Below are 19,691 nucleotides of genomic sequence, written 5' to 3' on the forward strand. Positions count from 1 at the left end.
TCTCCTAAATCATAATAAGCGCTTTAAAGGCAGAAAGAGAAAATGAGCAAGAGAAGGAAAGAATCCTTAAAACATACAGTAGTCAACCTACAACTTTTTTCCTTTTTGCAGGGAAAGAATGGCAATGCTCAGTGAAAAAATGCAAAATGAATTCCAACTGACTGCCCTGCGGCAAATCTCAAGTGGTGGGACTGACCCGAGGCTTGCTGCTGTGGCTGCCATGGCCTTGGTTGAATGAGCTTTATTTTGACCCTCGAGTGACAAACCTGCCAATAAGGAACAATGAGGGATGCAAAGGAACTTTTTGACGTACTGCTCTTGGATACAGACTTACCTAAGGACTGGGACAAACAAAACAAACAAAAAAACCCCACCCAAACATCACTATGCCAGAACAAAAAACCCTAAAAGCTGAATGAACTTTCTAAAGGCTCTGCTCACTGCAAGCTTAAAAAAAAAAAGAAGAAAAAAGAAAAAAAAAAAGTAAAAATCAATGGCATTTTACAAATCCACAAAAGACCTCGCTTGGATTATAGTGTGGGAGAACAATTCATTAAGATGGAATTGACATTACGTCTAAGGGATTTCTTGTGTTTTCTACTGAAAGCAATTCAATTCAATCTTAGTACATGGGTGTGATATTCTGGATTTTAAGTTGACTGATCACAAATAGGATCTCAAGATCTTTTGAGAGAATTAAATGAAAAACAACAGGGATTTGTCATGAATGCAGCATATACTGTTGATGTGATTTGACCTAACGTTTTGTTACATGGTCTTTGCTGACACCTGTTGGTTTATTTTTTTTTATTTTTTTCTTTTTCTTTAAAAAAGAAAAGAAAAACAACTCTAGTTTCAGCATTCACTTAACAATTATTTGGCTTCATAAACTGCCTAATTACATAGCCCATCTTATGAAAAATCTTTTTTTTTTTTTTTTTTAAAAAAAAAAAAATAATAAAACAATATCTGTCAGCGTACAGCAAAGGCTTCATTCAAGCACCTTGCACTGGAAGCAGTTAAAACATCAGCAGAAAGCATCACATCTATACCCAAACTGAGGCAAAACACAAAGGGATTAAAAGGTTGCAAAACGAAGAAGGAAACTTAAAACAAACACAGGAGTAATAGTAGAACTAATGCAAATGAGGCTTATAAACACATTTTAATATTCCAATTCAAGAACTAAAATTTTGGATTATTGCGTCTAATTTTCACAGTAGAGATGAGTTATGACAAGGGATCAGGAAGAGAGAACAGTTAGTAGTTTTGATTATTCCAACTACTAATGAAAAAAAAATTGCAGATTAGGTGGTTCTATGCAATTTTGAAATGTTAAAAATCCATGCCGAACCCAACTGGTGTTTCAGATTAACATAGTTAAAGCATACCAGCTTTTGTAGTCACAGACAAAAAAGTCAGTGATGTGTCAAGCATCTCATTTCACCACTTCTGATTCCTCAGCAGAAATGACCAGATAAATATTCACAAATGGACTGAAGGCTTAATTTTATGTAAATCCAGAGCAGAGCTCAAATTAACACCTTCTTTCCATAGCAAGATGTCTTAACCATTTTGCCACTGTGCTCCAGAACAGTAGTGGGTCAAAATAAATTGGATTTACATAAATTTGGGTGAAAAGGGACATGGATCTGACCGTTAGCAGCACTTCTGTTTTTCTTTTCTTAGCACAAATTGTGGTTGATACCCTTAGGAACATAAACAACAAAAATGTTTATGGTTTCACTATTAAATACTTGCACCTCTTTTTACTAGGTCAAGTAAACCAAATAGATGGCAAAGGGGGTCATTAACTCATTGCGCTCTCATGAATGAAACCCGTGACTCTCACTTGCTTCGAGTAACTGACGAAAGCCAGTATCTAACTTCTAAGAGAAATGGCTATCTTTCTTTCTGCATTTCTAGCATGCGGTTAGGATACCTCGTACTCTGAAAGAAACTTCCCCTTAAGGAGAGAAAAACCTGCCCTGAAGGCACTGTCTCTTCTGGGATATCAAGCTGAAGGTTAAGAAAACACCTTGGACATTGATGAACCTTTTTCTATTCTTTTTCCTCACTATTCCTCAGGAAAAGGTTTTCGTTTTCAATTCCATGTGACTGAGCCTGTCTAACCCAGTCTTGTGTTCTGCTGGCAGGGAAACTCAAAGAGGGAGGAAACTACAAAAAACTCCAGGTACTGCAAGTGCCAGCAGAACTTTCAACCAAGATATAAGGAAGATTGCTTCATATGTGACAAGTAAAAACCTTGTGCTTTCACTCTTATATAAAAAATAAACCATTTATTGTAATAATGAAATAAATTATCACTCAAAATGTCTCTATTAAATCAAACTTGGAGAGGATAATTCAAGTGTTTTTTCTACTTTATTTTTATAACAATCCTATAAAGATGAAACGTTGGTAAGGAAGGTTTGTGAAATAAACTTCATAGCCCACACTACTACTTATTATAGCAGGAAGTATTGAGTAATTGTTCATATTAACCTTGGTGATGTCCAAAAAGGAGAGTAGATCCTTTCTCCCTATTGAATTATGACTGAAGAACTCATGTAGTCAGTCATGCAGAATGTCCATTTTCAGTCCATTTTCAAAGACAGTACATCAGTATACTACTTCTCATTAAACTACATGGGCACAAATACGGGGACAAGAGGAAAAACAGCTAATACTGGAGCTCTGTACAGCACAATTTGCTCTATTTTAATGAACTTTACCTGTTTTGATGAATTATACTTCGTTTGGGAAAAAATCATATCTTTCTCAGTCCAATGACCAAAAGACAGTCCAATTACAGATAAATGGGTATGGAATAGAAGAGTTCCATTGGAAGTGACCTTCAAAGACCATCAAGTCCAACTGCCTGAACATTTCAGGGCTATCTGAACATTAAAGCACATTACTGAGGGTACTGTCCACATTCCTCCTGAACGCTGACAAGCACAGGGCACCAACCACCTCCCTAGGAAGCCTATTCCAGTGTTTGTACACCCTCACGGTAAAGAAATGGTTCGTGATGTCCCGTCTGAGCCTCCCCTGGTGCCATTCCCATATGTCCTGCCATTGGGTACAAGGGACCAGCACCTCCTTCTGCACTTCCCTTCCTCAGGGAGGGGGGAGAGCAACGAGGTTGCCTCTCCAGAGTTTTGTGTTAAACCAGCAACACTTTGCATGTCCACTGCATCAATTATTTCTATGAAGCTGTGAAACAAACAGAGTAAGAAAACACAGTGTAAAAGATTGTTCTAATATCCATTTATAAATATTGTGATTTGGATTGGTCCACATTCATACCAGTGTTTGTCATCCTCGCAGTAAAAGTTTGCGTCATGAGACCTTTTGCTCTTCTGGAGGTGAGGGATGCAGGAAAGAACACACATGCTTGAACAGGTAAGCAGTTCATCCCACTAATATTCACAGAATCACAGAATAGTCACAGGATCACAGAATAGTCTAGGTTGGAAGAGACCTCCAAGATCACTGAGTCCAACCTCTGACCTAACACTAACAAGTCCTCCACTAAACCATATCCCTAAGCTCTACATCTAAACATCTTTTAAAGACCTTCAGGGATGGGGACTCCACCACTTCCCTGGGCAGCCCATTCCAGTGACTAACAACCCTTTCCGTAAAGAAGTTCTTCCTAATCTCCAACCTAAATCTCCCCTGGCGCAACTTTAGCCCATTCCCCCTCGTCCTGTCACCAGGCACGTGGGAGAACAGACCAACCCCCACCTCACTACAGCCTCCCTTCAGGTACCTGTAGAGTGCAATAGGGTCACCCCTGAGCCTCCTCTTCTCCAGGCTGAACAAGCCCAGCTCCCTCAGCCGCTCCTCGTAAGCCTTGTTCTCCAGACCCTTCACCAGCTTCGCTGCTCTTTTCTGGACTCGCTCAAGCACCTCCATGTCCTTCTTGTAGTGAGGGGCCCAAAACTGAACGCAGTACTCGAGGTGCGGCCTCACCAGAGCCGAGTACAGGGGGACGATCACTTCCCTGGCCCTGCTTGCCACGCTGTTTCTTATGCAAGCCAGGATGCTGCTGGCCTTCTTGGCCGCCTGAGCACACTGCTGGCTCATATTCAGCCGACTATCAACCATCACTCCCAGGTCCTTCTCCGCCTGGCAGCTCTCCAACCACTCATCTCCCAGCCTGTAGCTCTGCTTGGGGTTATTGCACCCCAGGTGCAGGACCCGGCACTTGGCCTTGTTAAACTTCATGCAGTTGACCTCAGCCCATCGGTGCAGCCTCTCCAGATCCTCCTGCAGAGCCTTCCTACCCTTGAGCAGATCGACACACGTACCTAACTTGGTGTCATCTGCAAACTTGCTGAGGGTGCACTCGATCCCCTCATCCAGATCATTGATAAAGATGTTAAAGAGGACTGGCCCCAGTACTGAGCCCTGGGGGACTCCACCAATTCAACAGATGAGTAACAAACTTCACAGAATCACAGAATGGCTCAGGTTAGAAGTGATCTTAAACGTCACCCAGCTCCAAGCCCCCTGCCATGGGCAGGGACGCCACCTGCGACATCAGGTTGCTCAGGGCCTTGTCCAACCTGACCTTGAACACCTCCAGGGATGGGGCATCCACAGCTTCTCTGGGCAGCCTTTTCCAGTGCCTCACCACCCTCTGAGGGAAGAATTTCCTCCTAACACCTAATCTAAATCTCCCCGCTTCAAGTTTAAAACCATTCCCCATTGTCTTATCATTATCTGCCCAAGAAAAAAGTTGCTCTCCATCTTTTTTATAAGCCCCCTTTAAGTACCGAAAGGCTGCAGTGAGATCACCCCGGAGCCTTCTCTTCTCCAGGCTGAACGTCCCCAACTCTGAGGCCACTAAACTTATCAGGTAGGAAGATGAGGTGTTACAATGGGAATTGTAATGGGTTACAATTCACTCTCCCTCCTCAAAATGACAGGGGAATAAAATATGAAAATAATGCCCATGGTCTGAGGAAAGGACGGGGAGATTGCTCACCGACTACCATCAGAGACAAACCTGACTCAGCATAAGGGAGTCTAACAGGACCAGAAGAGTGATAGGAGATAGGAGTGATTAGATATTATACAGGGATATATATTATATATAGGGAGATTTAGATTAGATACAAGGAAAAAAATCTTTACTGTGATGGTGGTGGGGCACAGGAACAGGCTGCCCAGAGAAGCTGTAGATGCCCCATCCTCCATCAGGCCACCTCCACCTGCTCCACCGGGGGCTCCTCCACGGGCTGCAGCGTGGAGATCTGCTCCATGTGGGACCCATGGGCTGCAGGGGGACAGCCTGCTCCACCAGGGGCCTCTCCACAGGCTGCAGGGGAACTGCTGCTGCCTGCCTGGAGCACCTCCTGCCCTCCTGCTGCACTCACCTGGGGGCTGCAGGGCTGGTGCTCGCTCCCCTCTCCCAGCTGCTGTAGCACCAAAGATTCTTATTTTTCCCTTTCTTCAATCTGCTCTCCCAGAGCCCAACCAGCATCACCCACGGCCCAGCTCTGGCCATCACCAGGTCCCTTTTGGAGCAGCTGGAGCTGGCTCCCCTCTGACACAGGGCAGCTGCTGGGCTCTGCTCACAGAGGCCACCCCTGCAGCCCCCCACTACCAAAACCTTGCCACATATACCTAATAAAGACAATTCCCATTGAACATTGACACCAGACATAGTGTATGAAAAGCATATTTTTCCTAACATTCACTTTTTGTAATTTTTTGTAATATTACATAGATGTAAGTAGACATCTTGCTTACACAGACATAAAGAAAATGGACATCATTTATACTAAACAGCATGCTTGCGTTTACTTTCTTATACCACAGTCACCAGCCTGAACAGTTCTGTGTTCAGTGAAAGAGTATTAGAAAACAAACGCGTGGAAGTCATTTTAACCCTATTTTATATGAGATAAAATAGAGTGAACACAAGCAAAAGTCAAGAGAGTGAAATGAAAAGGTGAGAGGGAAGGAAGCCTAGGATTCAGACAAATTTTTGCCTAAAAGCAACTTATTTAACGACAAGTGAATTTGGTACAATTACCTCTATCTTGAGAACAGAGCAGACAATCTACACTGGCAACGTACTCCACCAAATACAAAAAGATATTAATTACTTCCTACAACACGAAGACCTGTGATCACATACTGTCTGAGCATCTTCATCACCACTGCTACTGCCAGTCAATAACCTGGACAAACACCATCTTTCTGTTCCAAGGAAAAAATGGTTGCACAAAGTGATGATGGGTGCTCCTGCTGTTCTGGTCATGGCCTAATCCAGACCCATGAGCAGCTCACCAGCAAGAAGCCTGTGCTTAGTGTTGGAGACCAACAAGTCACTGCAGGGTCTGGCAGGAAGCAAGGTGACAAGTGCAGGTGACACCAAGTTAGGTGCGTGTGTCGATCTGCTCAAGGGTAGGAAGGCTCTGCAGGAAGACCTGGAGAGGCTGGACCGATGGGCCGAGGCCAACGGTATGAAGTTCAACAAGGCCAAGTGCCGGGTCCTGCACCTGGGGCGCAATAACCCCAAACAGAGCTACAGGCTGGGAGATGAGTGGTTGGAGAGCTGCCTGGCAGAGAAGGACCTGGGAGTAGTGGTTGACAGTCAGCTGAATATGAGCCAGCAGTGTGCTCAGGCGGCCAAGAAGGCCAGCAGCATCCTGGCTTGCAGAAGAAACAGCGTGGCAAGCAGGGCCAGGGAAGTGATTGTTCCCCTGTATTCAGCTCTGGTGAGGCCGCACCTCGAGTACTGCGTTCAGTTTTAGGCCCCTCGCTACAAGAAGGACATGGAGGTGCTTGAGCGAGTCCAGAGAAGGGCAACGAAGCTGGTGAGGGGCCTGGAGAACAAGTCCTACGAGGAGCGGCTGAGGGAGCTGGGACTGTTTAGCCTGGAGAAGAGGAGGCTCAGGGGTGACCTTATTGCTCTCTACAGGTACCTGAAGGGAGGCTGTAGCGAGGTGGGGGTTGGTCTGTTCTCCCACGTGCCTGGTGACAGGACGAGGGGGAATGGGCTAAAGTTGCGCCAGGGGAGGTTTAGGTTGGAGATTAGGAAGAACTTCTTTACTGAACGGGTTGTTAGTCACTGGAATGGGCTGCCCGGGGAAGTGGTGGAGTCCCCATCCCTGGAGGTCTTTAAAAGACATTTAGATGTAGAGCTTAGGGATATGGTTTAGTGGAAGATTTGTTAGCGTTAGGTCAGAGGTTGGACTCGGTCATCTTGGAGGCCTCTTCCAACCTAGGTGATTCTGTGATTCTGTGAAGTGACACGTCACTGCAGTGCCATATGCAACTTGCCTATAATCTTCTCCTCCACACTTTCCTTTTTTTGCCTCTCTCTCCTACAAACTAGAAGAGTAAGTTGTAAGCCTGGAACTATCATTTTGCCAGTGCTCACAAAGTGACCCGAGTCTGGTTGAGCTCCTGGGCACTACCCACTACACAAATCACCGCCCATCCTACTGCACTTGCGATGCAAGCTTGGAAGTTGCTCTTGCAGAGGGATCGGAGCCTGCAGAGGGCAAACAGCTACTGCAGAGGCAGTGGGAGCTGCTGGCAGCTGCAGCAGCAATTCACAAGCAGCAGCAAGGCACCCGCAGACAACATCCTACAGCTTGCCATGAGAATCCTGTTTTTGTCCCCTAACTGATGGCAGAGACCAAGCCTTTTTTGGGTTAATGAAATGGAAGCTTTGTTGTTGTTCCTTTTTTTTTTTTTTTTTTTTTCTTTTTTTAAATAGCAAAATGCTTCCACTGATACTGGAAACAATTACTGCTGCTCCTTTTGATAGTCAGCCAAATACTGTGTTTCTGGCCAGGCTGATGGGAAATGAATATTGTGGCTTCTCCTCCTATTCGTGATGTTGGCTGATGTGCCTTATTTTGCCAACACAATATTCCTAAAATTATGAGTTGTAATGAAGGATAAAGAATGCATGCATTCCTGATTGCGAGAAATCTGCCCCAGATTACATTAGTACAGTATTAGTTAGAAACCATTCTTTCACTGGATATAGCCTGTTCAAAAAATTCTTCATGAAGAGCTGCTAAAAATGTGCACCAACCTTCACTTCCCATTTGTACTCACCTTATAATTTACCTCATTTCTGTTCACATTACCCATATTATTTCTGGGGTTACACGCTATTTGTATGTCAAAAATTAATAGTAGGTCATTTAATACTGCAGCAAAGTGAATTCTGATTTCTGATCTATTTGACAATATCCTTGGTTTCTGGTAAAAGAGGATACAAGATTACAGCAAGCAATTCACCAAAGATCTGATCTTTCTAAACGACAGGAGAAGAACAGATATTTTTAAATTTTTGGATAGACCTGGAACTGAGAACAATTTTTTCTTACAGAGTGATCAACAAACATCACCTTTCAGATTTACCTTGGAATTATCCAGTCATACCACATCTATATAAAGAAAAATTTGTTCCAGAAGGAAATATGAATCATGTATTTTATTACTTTCCAGTTTTAGCTTACTGATGTAGAAATGATCAACTTGTGAATCCTTACACTTGCAACTCAATACCCTGATCATTTCCACAAGCTGATTGCAATGCATCTGCTCTGAAACTTATTTGAATTTTATCTACCTAAAACCATAAAAATTTGGAAATCTTTTTGCATATTAGGCATCACCATGAATTATGTTGACATCAGCAAGTACTGATTAGACTTCTCACTTCATCATCATGGTGCCTAGCAGCTTCCAATGGTCTCTGACATTCCCCAAATAATTGAGAAGAGGTTTTTATCCTGAAACAGGATAAACTAGAGTTCTGCTCCTGGCTGAGCTATGGGTACAACCTCATGCTACCAAACAAGCTGTTTTCTTTGCTATTAGAATCCTAACATCAGCATTTGACAGAACCACAGTGTCTGTAATGGCAACCGCTTTTTTTTTTTCGAGTTATGTCACATTCTGATGGTGACAGTCTGACACGTACTAACCTTACTGAACAGCATGTTCAACAGTTGCGTTAAGTTTTGTAGTGCTCCTTTCAAAGTTGCCATTGGTTTTGACATTGCACTCAACAAAATCTCTGTGAATCATTACATCTGACTGCCTTAGAAAATATGGACATGAGCACATTTTCTCCCTTCAAGTCTGCTTCACAGCTGTGTAAGCCTAGCAGCTTTTCTCACACCTTACAGAAGCAAACTTCATCCTTCCACAGAATCCTAGAGCGGCTGAGGTTAGCAGGACCCTCTAGAGGTCTTCTGGTCCAATGCACCCCCAGTCAAGCAGGGCCACCTTCAGCCAGATACCTAGGCACAAGTCCAGGAGGCTTTTGAAGATCTCCAAGATGACTCCATCACCCCTCTGGGAAGCCTGTGCCAGTGTCCATCACCTGCCCAGCACAGAAGTGCTTCCTGGTGTTCAAGGGGGAAACTCCAGTCTGTGCCCACTGCCCCATGTCCTGTTGCACTGAAAGGAGCCTCACTTCATCTTCTTTGTATCCTCCCTGCAGGTATTTATAGATATCGATGAGATCCTCCCAGGAGCTTTCCATCAGGGAACTCCACTACCAGAATACGAAGAGGTTAGGGTATTCCTACTTAAAATCAGTCTGCATTTTTTTTTTTTTTTAATTGATCAACCTGAATTAAGTTTCAAGTTACTCTCGTTTTGTCCTGGGCAGCTGACCACAGAATCCCCACGTGTGGAACCAAAACTATTCTGTCATTCTAAGACAACAACCAGTACCAGCAGCACATCTGCCCAAAGTATCAGTAACACCTTCACACCTGAATGGTTTCCCCACAAGTTAGAGACACTGAGCTCTGTTTGCTGGTGTAACTCCTTTTGGAATATTATCTGTAAGAATGTAAACTACTGGTTTTCAGAAAAGAAAAGAAAGACGTAAAAGTCTTAAATCTAATTGTCCTCAATTCTAGAATGCATAATTTTTAACTGACTGGAGACAGAGTACACCTCCACTCTAAAGATGAACCTAGTAGGTCTCCTCATCCATCAGAAAGATCTCTCTCTTAAGACTCATAAAGAAGTTAACAGTAAAAAGACATCGTCCCATTCCATATTAATGGGCTAAACCACAAGGTAAATTCTTGCAGGCTTTTGCCCCCAGTGGATACCTGGAACGGAAACATGGAAAAGGACTCCTGTGTTCTGTTGTGTTGTTGCCACTTACTTCAATTATATTCTGGCCACACACTTTTTACGAATGTTTGATGGCTGTTGCTTTCACAGGAATATCAGCATACGTATACATACAGACACATGTATATGGCATGTGCAGACATTAAAGGAGCTCAGAGCGCATCTCTCAAGCATTTGGAATGAGGGGTATACTGTTTTCCAGTGAAGTTTGACTCCTGTGAAAACCGTGCCCTGTCAGGAAAAACAAAAACAAAAACAAATGCCTCCCCCTGTGAATCCATGAAAGATCTATGAAGTTTTAAGCTGAAAAAAAAAAACACAAAACAACCCCAAAACATCCCAACACAAAAAAAAACTTATGCAGCTATCAGCATTCTGTCCTGACATCTTTGACATTTCATTCTGCTTCAACAAAAACAATTCCTATCCTAGCGTTTCATCATTTCTATTTATGCTGACAGCTATTTTAGCACTATTCCCCACCTCCATCGCTGCCTGCACTTTCATATACATTTTTAACTAGCACACAGTACAACATTTGTTTTAAAACTCGCAGTTATAAACCTCTCTCACTCAGCAATAACAGGATTGTTCGCTTAAGAGATTTGATGTGCATTTCCACAATATCAAGTAAGGCAGGATAAAAAGTTGCTTTGCAGCAAAAAATGGTAAAAAAAATGAAAACATTTTTTTAGAAAAGTTGGCATGAACTGTAGAGAAAAACAATCTTGATACATTTACCATCATAGAGGAAGCTGAGTAACTACCAAAGCCCTAATAATATTTAGCAGTATTCTGTATAAGAAGTATATTAGCAGTATTCAGCAGTAAGAATACTTAGCAATTTCCAAGTAGTTTATTTTAAAAATTTATTGATTACCTAATTTTTTTTCTTTTGCTTGAACTTTCTGCCTTCGTACTATCTTCATAAACTTCGATTAATTTCCTTCCTTCAGGTATATCATTACCTTCAGACGGCACAACCAATACAACACTTCCTTCATGCCTACTGTAACGACGTTGTATGAAAATAAAATTGTTATCCTCCATTTTTCAAGTTTGTTTTTAAAAAAAATATGTTCCTAATCAACTGCAGTTTACAGTAGACAGCCCCCCTTTCATTGCACTTCATCTTTTCCCCTCTTACTTCAGCACTAAGGTCTGCTGCACCAAAATCCTTACCAGCACGTGATGACACCACATTGCCTAAAGAAGGAACATGAATCATGTCTGAATGTAAGTTCAGGTTATATACCTTTAAAAAACACTTCCAAATGTATGTTACACATTCAGACTTGTATGAAGAATCTCACATGCATTAAGAATGGGACAGATATATGACAGGCTTTATCTAAAAAAAAAAAAAACAAAAGACAACCAACCACTTAGAGGCATATATACTGGGAACAGAAGCTGAATTCCTGAAATCTAGAAATTTAAAACAATGTGTAAAAATTTATTTCAGAATTTTAACCACCCTGAGTTCTAAACTATTATTCTTTTTATAAAGATTGCCTGGTTTTTACATATTTTCTCCATCCTGTCTTACAGGATGTCAGATCTGCAGTGAAAGAATGTAAATTTACCAAAATATCCATATAATTTACACTGCTGGAAAGGAGGCAAAAACAAATGCATCTCTCCACAATGAATTCAATCAAAAGAGAAAAATTTATCTTTTTTCTCCTCAAAGATCTTTCACATTTTATTACTAACATAGCACTCAACCACCAGATCAGGAAAAAGAGGAAGTAAGGAAGAAACATCTTTAAAAAGATGTACTAAAAATTGAGCTTCTGTCCAAGTTCAGCAGTAGATCTCTCCCTCCCGATACGTTTTCTCCAGCAGAGAACTGCTACTCCAATATGTCACAGCAGCGCTTCTAATTATTGTGCTAAGCTAAACATAGAATGGAAGCATCACATTAAAAGATTGAATAGAGTAACAGAGTCACCTAGGTTGGAAGACACCTCCAAGCTCATCAAGTCCAACCATCAAAAACATGGAAGCAAAGGAAATTTATTGCAGTAAAATTAAAAAAAAAAAATAATGCAACAAATATTGGCACTATTTTGTGCAGGAACATGAGACTTGCTCTAATTGTTACAGACAAGACTGTGAATGAGTTAAGACATAACTAGATATTAAATCTCTCAAAATCCTAAGTAACCAACCTATTGTACTGTTCTTTCCTAATAGTACTAACTGCATCTAACAGCTTCAGGCACTTTAACTGAATATTTCTGCTGCAGAGATCAACAGAAGATAATAGATACCAAAATTCAGTTGTGATTGAGTTAATGAATTGAGCAGCTGGAGCATCTTAAAGTAATTTTAGGTTGTTTGCATATACAGAAATACAACGCTCTATTGATTTATAATTGAATTTTTTTCCTTTCAAATTATTCCTATTAAGGACTGACACAGCTGATACAGCTTTATTAAAAAATACCACTATTCTGCTGAATTTTAATCAAAATATTGCCAGAAAACGTAAAGATATAGGTCTATTATTGAAGACAGAGGAAGTGTTAAATTCTTTCTTGGAGAGGTTGAAAATGCTGTGAAAGAAAACTAACTCTTACAGAGTTCTTTAACTAATAAACATATTTTAAAAGAGCTTCTTGACGAAGGCAGTAATCTCCATACCTCTGGTTTTCAAGAATCTCCTTGTGAAACAGTATGAAAATACTTTGTCTTCAACAGACACTTTTAATACTACTGGTGGAAAACAAGAACTGAACATGCACGAGACAAGGATGAATCAACCGATTTCATCCAAGTATACCGATCTGTACTCTGCCTAGGACCACTTAAGCATGTTTTTCTAGTCTCCTCCAAGTTGCCCAAAAATGATTTTTTTCAACACTCCTTTAACAACAACAAAAAATAAGCCAATAGTGCTTTCTTGCTATGAACTCTCTGCTGACTCTGGAGTTCACTGCTCTGTTCCTGTTCTGAAGCAGGAATGATTAATGAGACAAATGATAATTCAATTTCATTTTGCTGTGCAATAGATATTTTCAAGAAAACAGAAAGAACAGAATGGATGCATTTAGGAAAAAAAAAAAAAAAAAAAAGGTGGATTATTTGTATTTTCAATTTCAGCTACAGGAAAATGGTTGGTACAAAAGTTTGTTAAGGACTGGCAGTCTAAACTTTTGCATATAAGACCAGGATGGCAAGAATGGTTCTAATTGAACTAAAGCTGCTGAAGGTTTTATTTTTAAAAAGCTCATGATTAACTCATTGAAACACTCCCCCTACTCCAATTTTTGTCTTCTTTTTAACAATTAGTACCATTCTTTGAATTGCAGCAACTTGCAAGTGCTTTATAAACAACCATCTGCCTTATTGTATCTTCTCTGCTTTTCACTGTTTATCAATTTAAAAATGTAAAACACATTTATCAACACATTTATCAACAATGTAACAAATTCCCATCTGGGTTTATGAGATGCTCATCATTTCTTTCAAGAATCATGCTAACAATAATTATGAAACTATCTCTGAACCTTTCGAGTACTGTCATGTTACTGTGATGAACCAACCTACTGCCAATTGCTGCCTACAAACTAGAAGAGTTCACTGAAGCACATCTGACATAATCATTCCAGTAAAAAGTCTTCACAAACAGCAGATATTGAAAGCAGATTTAGCATATGCAAATGAATATATTGCATGCAACAAAGATTCAAAGATTCATATTTAAATTTAAATTTCCTTAGGTACCATCAAGCAGTCTTCAGTGCTTGCTAAACTGGCTGTCCATCTACTTCACTCACCAAAAAGCAATGCTGAAGATAAACAGATTGTAAAAAACTGAAATCTTTCTAAAATTACAAAGACACTACATATAAAAGATTTGTGTGTGTGTGTGTGTGTACTGCCTGTACTAGCATTTTCTGTCTGTTATCAAATGGTTTGGAAATGAGTGAGAGGACTGGAACTGTACTGAAATGTATAATTACTTATGGCCCAGGAACTACCATTAGGGAGAAATTCAATATCCTGTCCCATTTTTAGGTGCTTTTAGTGTTATTCCGTTTGCTTAAATTGTTCTGTATCATGTTTCTGTTTCACACGTGTCTGTCACAAATTGAAAGTTACCAAGGTAGTAATGAAGAAGCCTGAAACCAGTAAGGCACGGATTCCTAAGGAACTGCATTTATAATTGACCCTGATGTCCAAAACGTGAAACGTGTCATCTAAGCTCTTTCTCTACCTGGTCGAGAAAGTAGGCTCCTCCGTGCCTACCAAGAAATGGGATCACACCATCACTTGCTTTAAAGAATTTGCCCAGTCTCTCTCTCTTCTGCTCTGGTATTTTTGCCCAAATCGAACAGTTCTAAGTCTTTTTGTGACATTTACTCCACCGTAAAATTTTGCTGAAGTAAAAAACGTCTGCAATGTTCATTAGCAGACAGGACAGGACATGCACAGAAACAACACTGTCAAATTGCTTGCAGAGGAAACCATCCAAAACGTGATTTTACCATTATCATAAGTAAGGATAGGGAAAAATACTTAATTTCAATCAGATGCTTTCACTCTGCTTTTGAAACGGGATCTGAAGTTGGCAAGAGTTTGTGTTAGCTCCTCAGTGAGGGTTTTTCCTCTCCCCGTAAAAGTTTACCCTTACTTGATTGTAATGCATACAACTGAAAAAACAGAGTTCACACACGCTCCACAGACACCTGTTAAGTATTTGGCATTAAAACCTTTCTGAAGACAGCAACCACTTCAACAGCTCTAGTCAAGCAAGCACCCCAAGAAAGCAAATGCACATGAGGCGGCTTACATATTACATCACTATTAATTTATTTTATCCTCTCAGAAAGACAAATTCCTCCTAGCGCTGACTAAACTAACAGGAAATACATAATAGTAAGTTAAAGCACACAAACGTAATTTTGCTTAATCCACGGTATGCAGCACGTAATGTTAAAGTCTCGCTAGTCAGAGAAAATCGGGGATGTTTAGTGATAAACTATCTGTGCAAAGAAACTGAAACCAGAGTGTAAGGATTTCTACTAGTCATCTGCAAATTTTATTTGGAACTTGATCCTGCAGCCCTTATTCACAAGATCAGACCTATTGAGTTTATTCACATGAGCTTCGGCTGCAAGATTGGACCTTAAGTACTATCAGGTGCACGTGCAGCCTATCATCAGATTTTGGGTTATTCATGTAAGAAGCTACCCTTTCAAATGCAGACTACTTAATGCTTCCTTCTTCATTAACTTACATGTCCTCTTCTGCTGCTCTATGCTTTCATTTGTGCTATGTAAATAGCTTCTTTCTCTCAGTCATCCAAACAAATAATGCTCTTTGCAACCAAGGAGGAAATTAGTAGCAGGTGAAAGCTTGGTTTTTAAATTATGTTGAGACCAAGCTGTTCTTTAACTTAACAGAGATCTGTATTAAAAAAAAATAATAAATCACGTTTTACTTCTTAGCGATCATAATTATGGGTTGTCACTGTCAAAATTTTACTTACTTATTTTTTCCCCACACAAATACTAACCTTGATGGTTAACCTACTTTATGATTAGCTGGACCTAAAATTATGCATGCACTATAAAAGCAGCCTATCTGGTGGGCCAGCATTTCCCTGACAAATGTAAAATTAACTGTAAGTCATCGTACATGCAACACGCAAGGAATTTCGGACTTAGGTGTGCCATTCTTTTGCTCTCCATAGCAGCTCTATGTAAACATAAGGTATTTTCCTGTGCTGTGGTGTGATAAATGTAAAAAAAAATAGCTGCAATTCATCTGCTACCTGTTATATGCCTCGGCAGGTCAGACAGCCAGCAATTATGGCATATACTAGTCCTTGAATAGGACCACAGCAGAGGCATCGTATCGCGGTCTATATCACAACCTACATAATTACAAATTCTTTTTGACTTACTGAAAGACATGGGTACAAGCTGCCAGTACAGACAAAAGTCTCTTCATTAGTGACGACACTCACAAAAACATCTGCGTGTGTTCAATAGCCTTTAAGCCATCTCCAAATTACAATCACCTAGCAGACACACACCGGCAGATAAACAGCCTCTTGGTGCTTGGGACACTCTGGCAACTGCGAGGCTGACAGGAGAACGTCCACATAGTATTTCTGAAGTGAAATCTCGTTATCAACACAACCCGTATGATGGGCAAAATGCTAAGTGACGCCCCAGCAATAGACTTCAGTCGTATTTCTTTTGTAATTCCAGCTAATTTTGATGTCATGCTCAAGCAGGATCTGACAACTGGTGACTTCAGCAGCCCTAATATCAATTGCGAGCACAGTACGAACAACAAATAGATCTAGGAGGCTTGCTTCGTGCAGGTCTAATCTGGAGTCTCATCCAGAATCCCAATCTCCAGGACTGAGCAAATAAAAAAAATACATATTTCAACCTTGAACGGGAGCAGCACGTCTGAACAACTGAACTGTTGCCGCAAAACTGTTCTCAATCCTACTTCAAACTTGCCACATGGATTAATCGGCAGTTAGAAGCAGCTGCAGCACCATGTTCTGTGCACTTCTGTTGCCATTTTAATTTTTAAAAAGCAAATGGAGAGGCCTCTCCACAAAATTCAATGCTGCAATAGCAGTGACTGAACCAGAATCAGAAAATTATGAACAGCTCACTAAATTGTCTTTTAGAAGCACATATCAAGAGGCTGCAGAACAAATTGTGTGCCTGAAATAACAGATCAATGAATGAAGAATAAAGAGACGTAAGAAGTGGAGACGTTGACGAACCATTGTAATTTGTGAAGAATCAATTTCCATACAGCCAGAGTAATGGCAGTACATCACAGATAGTGTATTCATGACTTTTAGCAGCAAGAAATCATAGATTACCAAATGGAAATTTATTAATGCTCCAAGAAAGAGAGAATGATGCTGCAACATGAAGCCAGGAACTATACCCACTCCTTAAATGAGTAGAACGCAATAAAAGCAGCCCACAATGTGTATGTAGAATATAAAAACTGCCTTGAGCAGAGTATGTAAAGCCCCTTAAAAATCAGAAAGCCAGCATACAATGACTGAACTAAGTATAGAAACGGTGGCCACATTGTTTATTAATACGAATAACATGAAAAATAAATACGAAATTTATGCCCAATGAATTTATGAAATACGAGTGTTTTTTCAACAAATATGAAAAATGAATATATAAAACGCTTTGTCTGAAGTCTACCTACTTTATCATCCCACTGTATGTTCATATACATAAATGTTGAGCCAGAAATACATAGGAGAGAACTCCTAAAGCCAGAGGATGATGTTTCAAAGCGAAGCCCTAAGGTCACATTTTACTCTATCACTTTATGAATTATATGAACTGCTGCCTCTTAAGGTACCGGTTTGCTGAACACATCTTGCCTAGACCACAAAACTGCTAATCAGAGGGTAAAATTCCTGTTCAGTACTATTCAACATCTACATACCCACTGATCTATGGCACAGGAGAAAGTTTTAGCTGTGGGAATGAATGACAGACTGCTGCCCAGCCGTGGGTCTTGTCCGTCAGCATCCCGTGTTCTCAGATAACTGCAGCAACACTCCGTGTGCCAAAAGCAGAAGTTTTTGTACATTTGCAGCTTGTTGGAAGGACTGTGTAGTATCAAGCACACAGCAGAGACAATAGACCGAAATACAGGTGAGTTTTTACTCCCCTAAAACCACAAACCAAATAAACAACTTGGAACAATTCACCCTCTGTCAGAATACTGACCTCAAATCTTTCTTATCTTTTACCGACCCATACAAACAAGGTGTATTTTCACAGACCGGTCAAACCTGAACACACGGAACGACTGTAACTAATGAAAATGAAAATGCACGAGACAGACCACCGGTGTATGGCACCCACTCCGTGAACGTACCCCACCTCCCGGCTGACCAAAAATCACTAAAAGCCATTTATGTTATCGTGGGTTGAAACTGTGGCACGCACTGTTCGGAAGCAGGAATCTGATTATGTTTCCAAATGCCTACGAAAAGGTGTGTCAGCACATTAGACCACCTATTAATGTATCCGTATAGATGCATCTTGTTCATTTATTTGCAAAATAGCAATACTTGAACAATACAGGCAGGCACAAATGCCTGCACGTGGAATCGGAGCCCATCTGTCTCCTGTTGGAAGGAGTGTGTAACAAGTAACTCAGACAACACAACAGATTTGGCAGTAGCACATTCCCTAGTTTAGGAAACCATAAGGTTGAGGTCAAAGGATGTGAGAAGCCACAGACATAGCCCCGATCACCTCCTCCCATGTCACAGGTCTCCAAGGAATGAGGCAGTGGAGAAGAAAGTAAAAAAGTTCTTCTATACCCATAAATAAAGGTCTGGCAGGACAAAGCCATGATCAACAGCTGGACAGCTCCAGCATATGCAGGTCAGAGTCCAGGAAACAGGGGGGCTGAGGTAGCCAGAGAGCACCAGATCACCACTTGGAAGAGGCCTTGCAGGGTCAGCAATGGCTTTTCATCCCAAACAGAAAGGCTGCCTCCATCACAGGAGCCGCAGCAAGCAAGTGGGAGACAGGCACCAATCCAAGTTACCTTTCTGTTCACAGACAACAGCAGTCTGGACTGTAGTAGCTTTTCACACTAGCTGAACAACAACAACAAAAAAATCTGCACCACTGAAAACTCACTGTGATTTACCTAAGAATGGGGCTTATTTGAAAAATTATTCTCAAAGGAAATAAACCCTTTTTAACAGAACGGAGAAGAGTATGTGCATTTAAATGGGGTTTATATGTGTAAAAACAGGCACTTCAAAGCTTTGTGGCATTACCCTGTCCAAGTGCGAATCACCCACCCTTCCTTCCTCTTTGGATGTACTCCTCTCCACTGAACTTACTTCCACTTCACTCAGCCTGGCAGTCTCCAAACTGACACCGATAGGAATTTTTGGACCATGCTTTACCCTGCTACAATGGTTAATGAGAGAATGGCATGCTCTTTATTCATTTTACTTAATCAGAGACTTCTGCCATACACTACGCTTTTCAGCCAGCATGCTCAGTGCCTCTGTAAGTTCTGGGAGACTGTCCTGGTACAACTAGAAGAAGCCATTTAATTATTTCTTCAGTTTTAATGGATACTTTCTTGGCAGCATGAGAAACTACATAAATTTAAGTATATCCTTACTCATTCATCCAACAAAATTAATCAAGGTGTTTTATACTATTTACTTTGCAACAGTGCAGAATTGGCTGTCATTTCGGGTATTTACATTCTTTTTTTACTCCTTAGCATACAAGGAAGTTTAAAAGACAAAACATCTAATACATGTCCAAATGTAACACAAAGAGTAAGCAGGGAATAAAAGAGTTTCATCCTTACTAAAATAATAACACTGATGAAAGCAGACAAGCCATGAGGCAAAGGCAGTTCTTGAATGACAAGCCATAACGTTTTGAAACAGAAACCGCAGGGCAACATTATCTAGTTTTTTAGAAAAAGACCTTATTTTGTGCACGGAACTGTGGATCCCCTTTCATGGGCCTCCAAAAGCCACAGTGCCA

The 19,691-nt window shown here is 40.8% G+C and overlaps 1 protein-coding gene across 3 annotated transcripts in view; it reads right to left on the bottom strand.

Annotated features, from left to right (window-relative positions):
* FAM172A (family with sequence similarity 172 member A) overlaps positions 1–19,691 on the bottom strand; it is a 251,083-nt gene that overhangs the window by 204,149 nt on the left and 27,243 nt on the right. The window lies entirely within an intron of this gene.

Source organism: Oxyura jamaicensis, chromosome Z (genome assembly GCF_011077185.1).
Source record: "Oxyura jamaicensis isolate SHBP4307 breed ruddy duck chromosome Z, BPBGC_Ojam_1.0, whole genome shotgun sequence".
Taxonomy (NCBI): Eukaryota; Metazoa; Chordata; class Aves; order Anseriformes; family Anatidae; genus Oxyura; species Oxyura jamaicensis.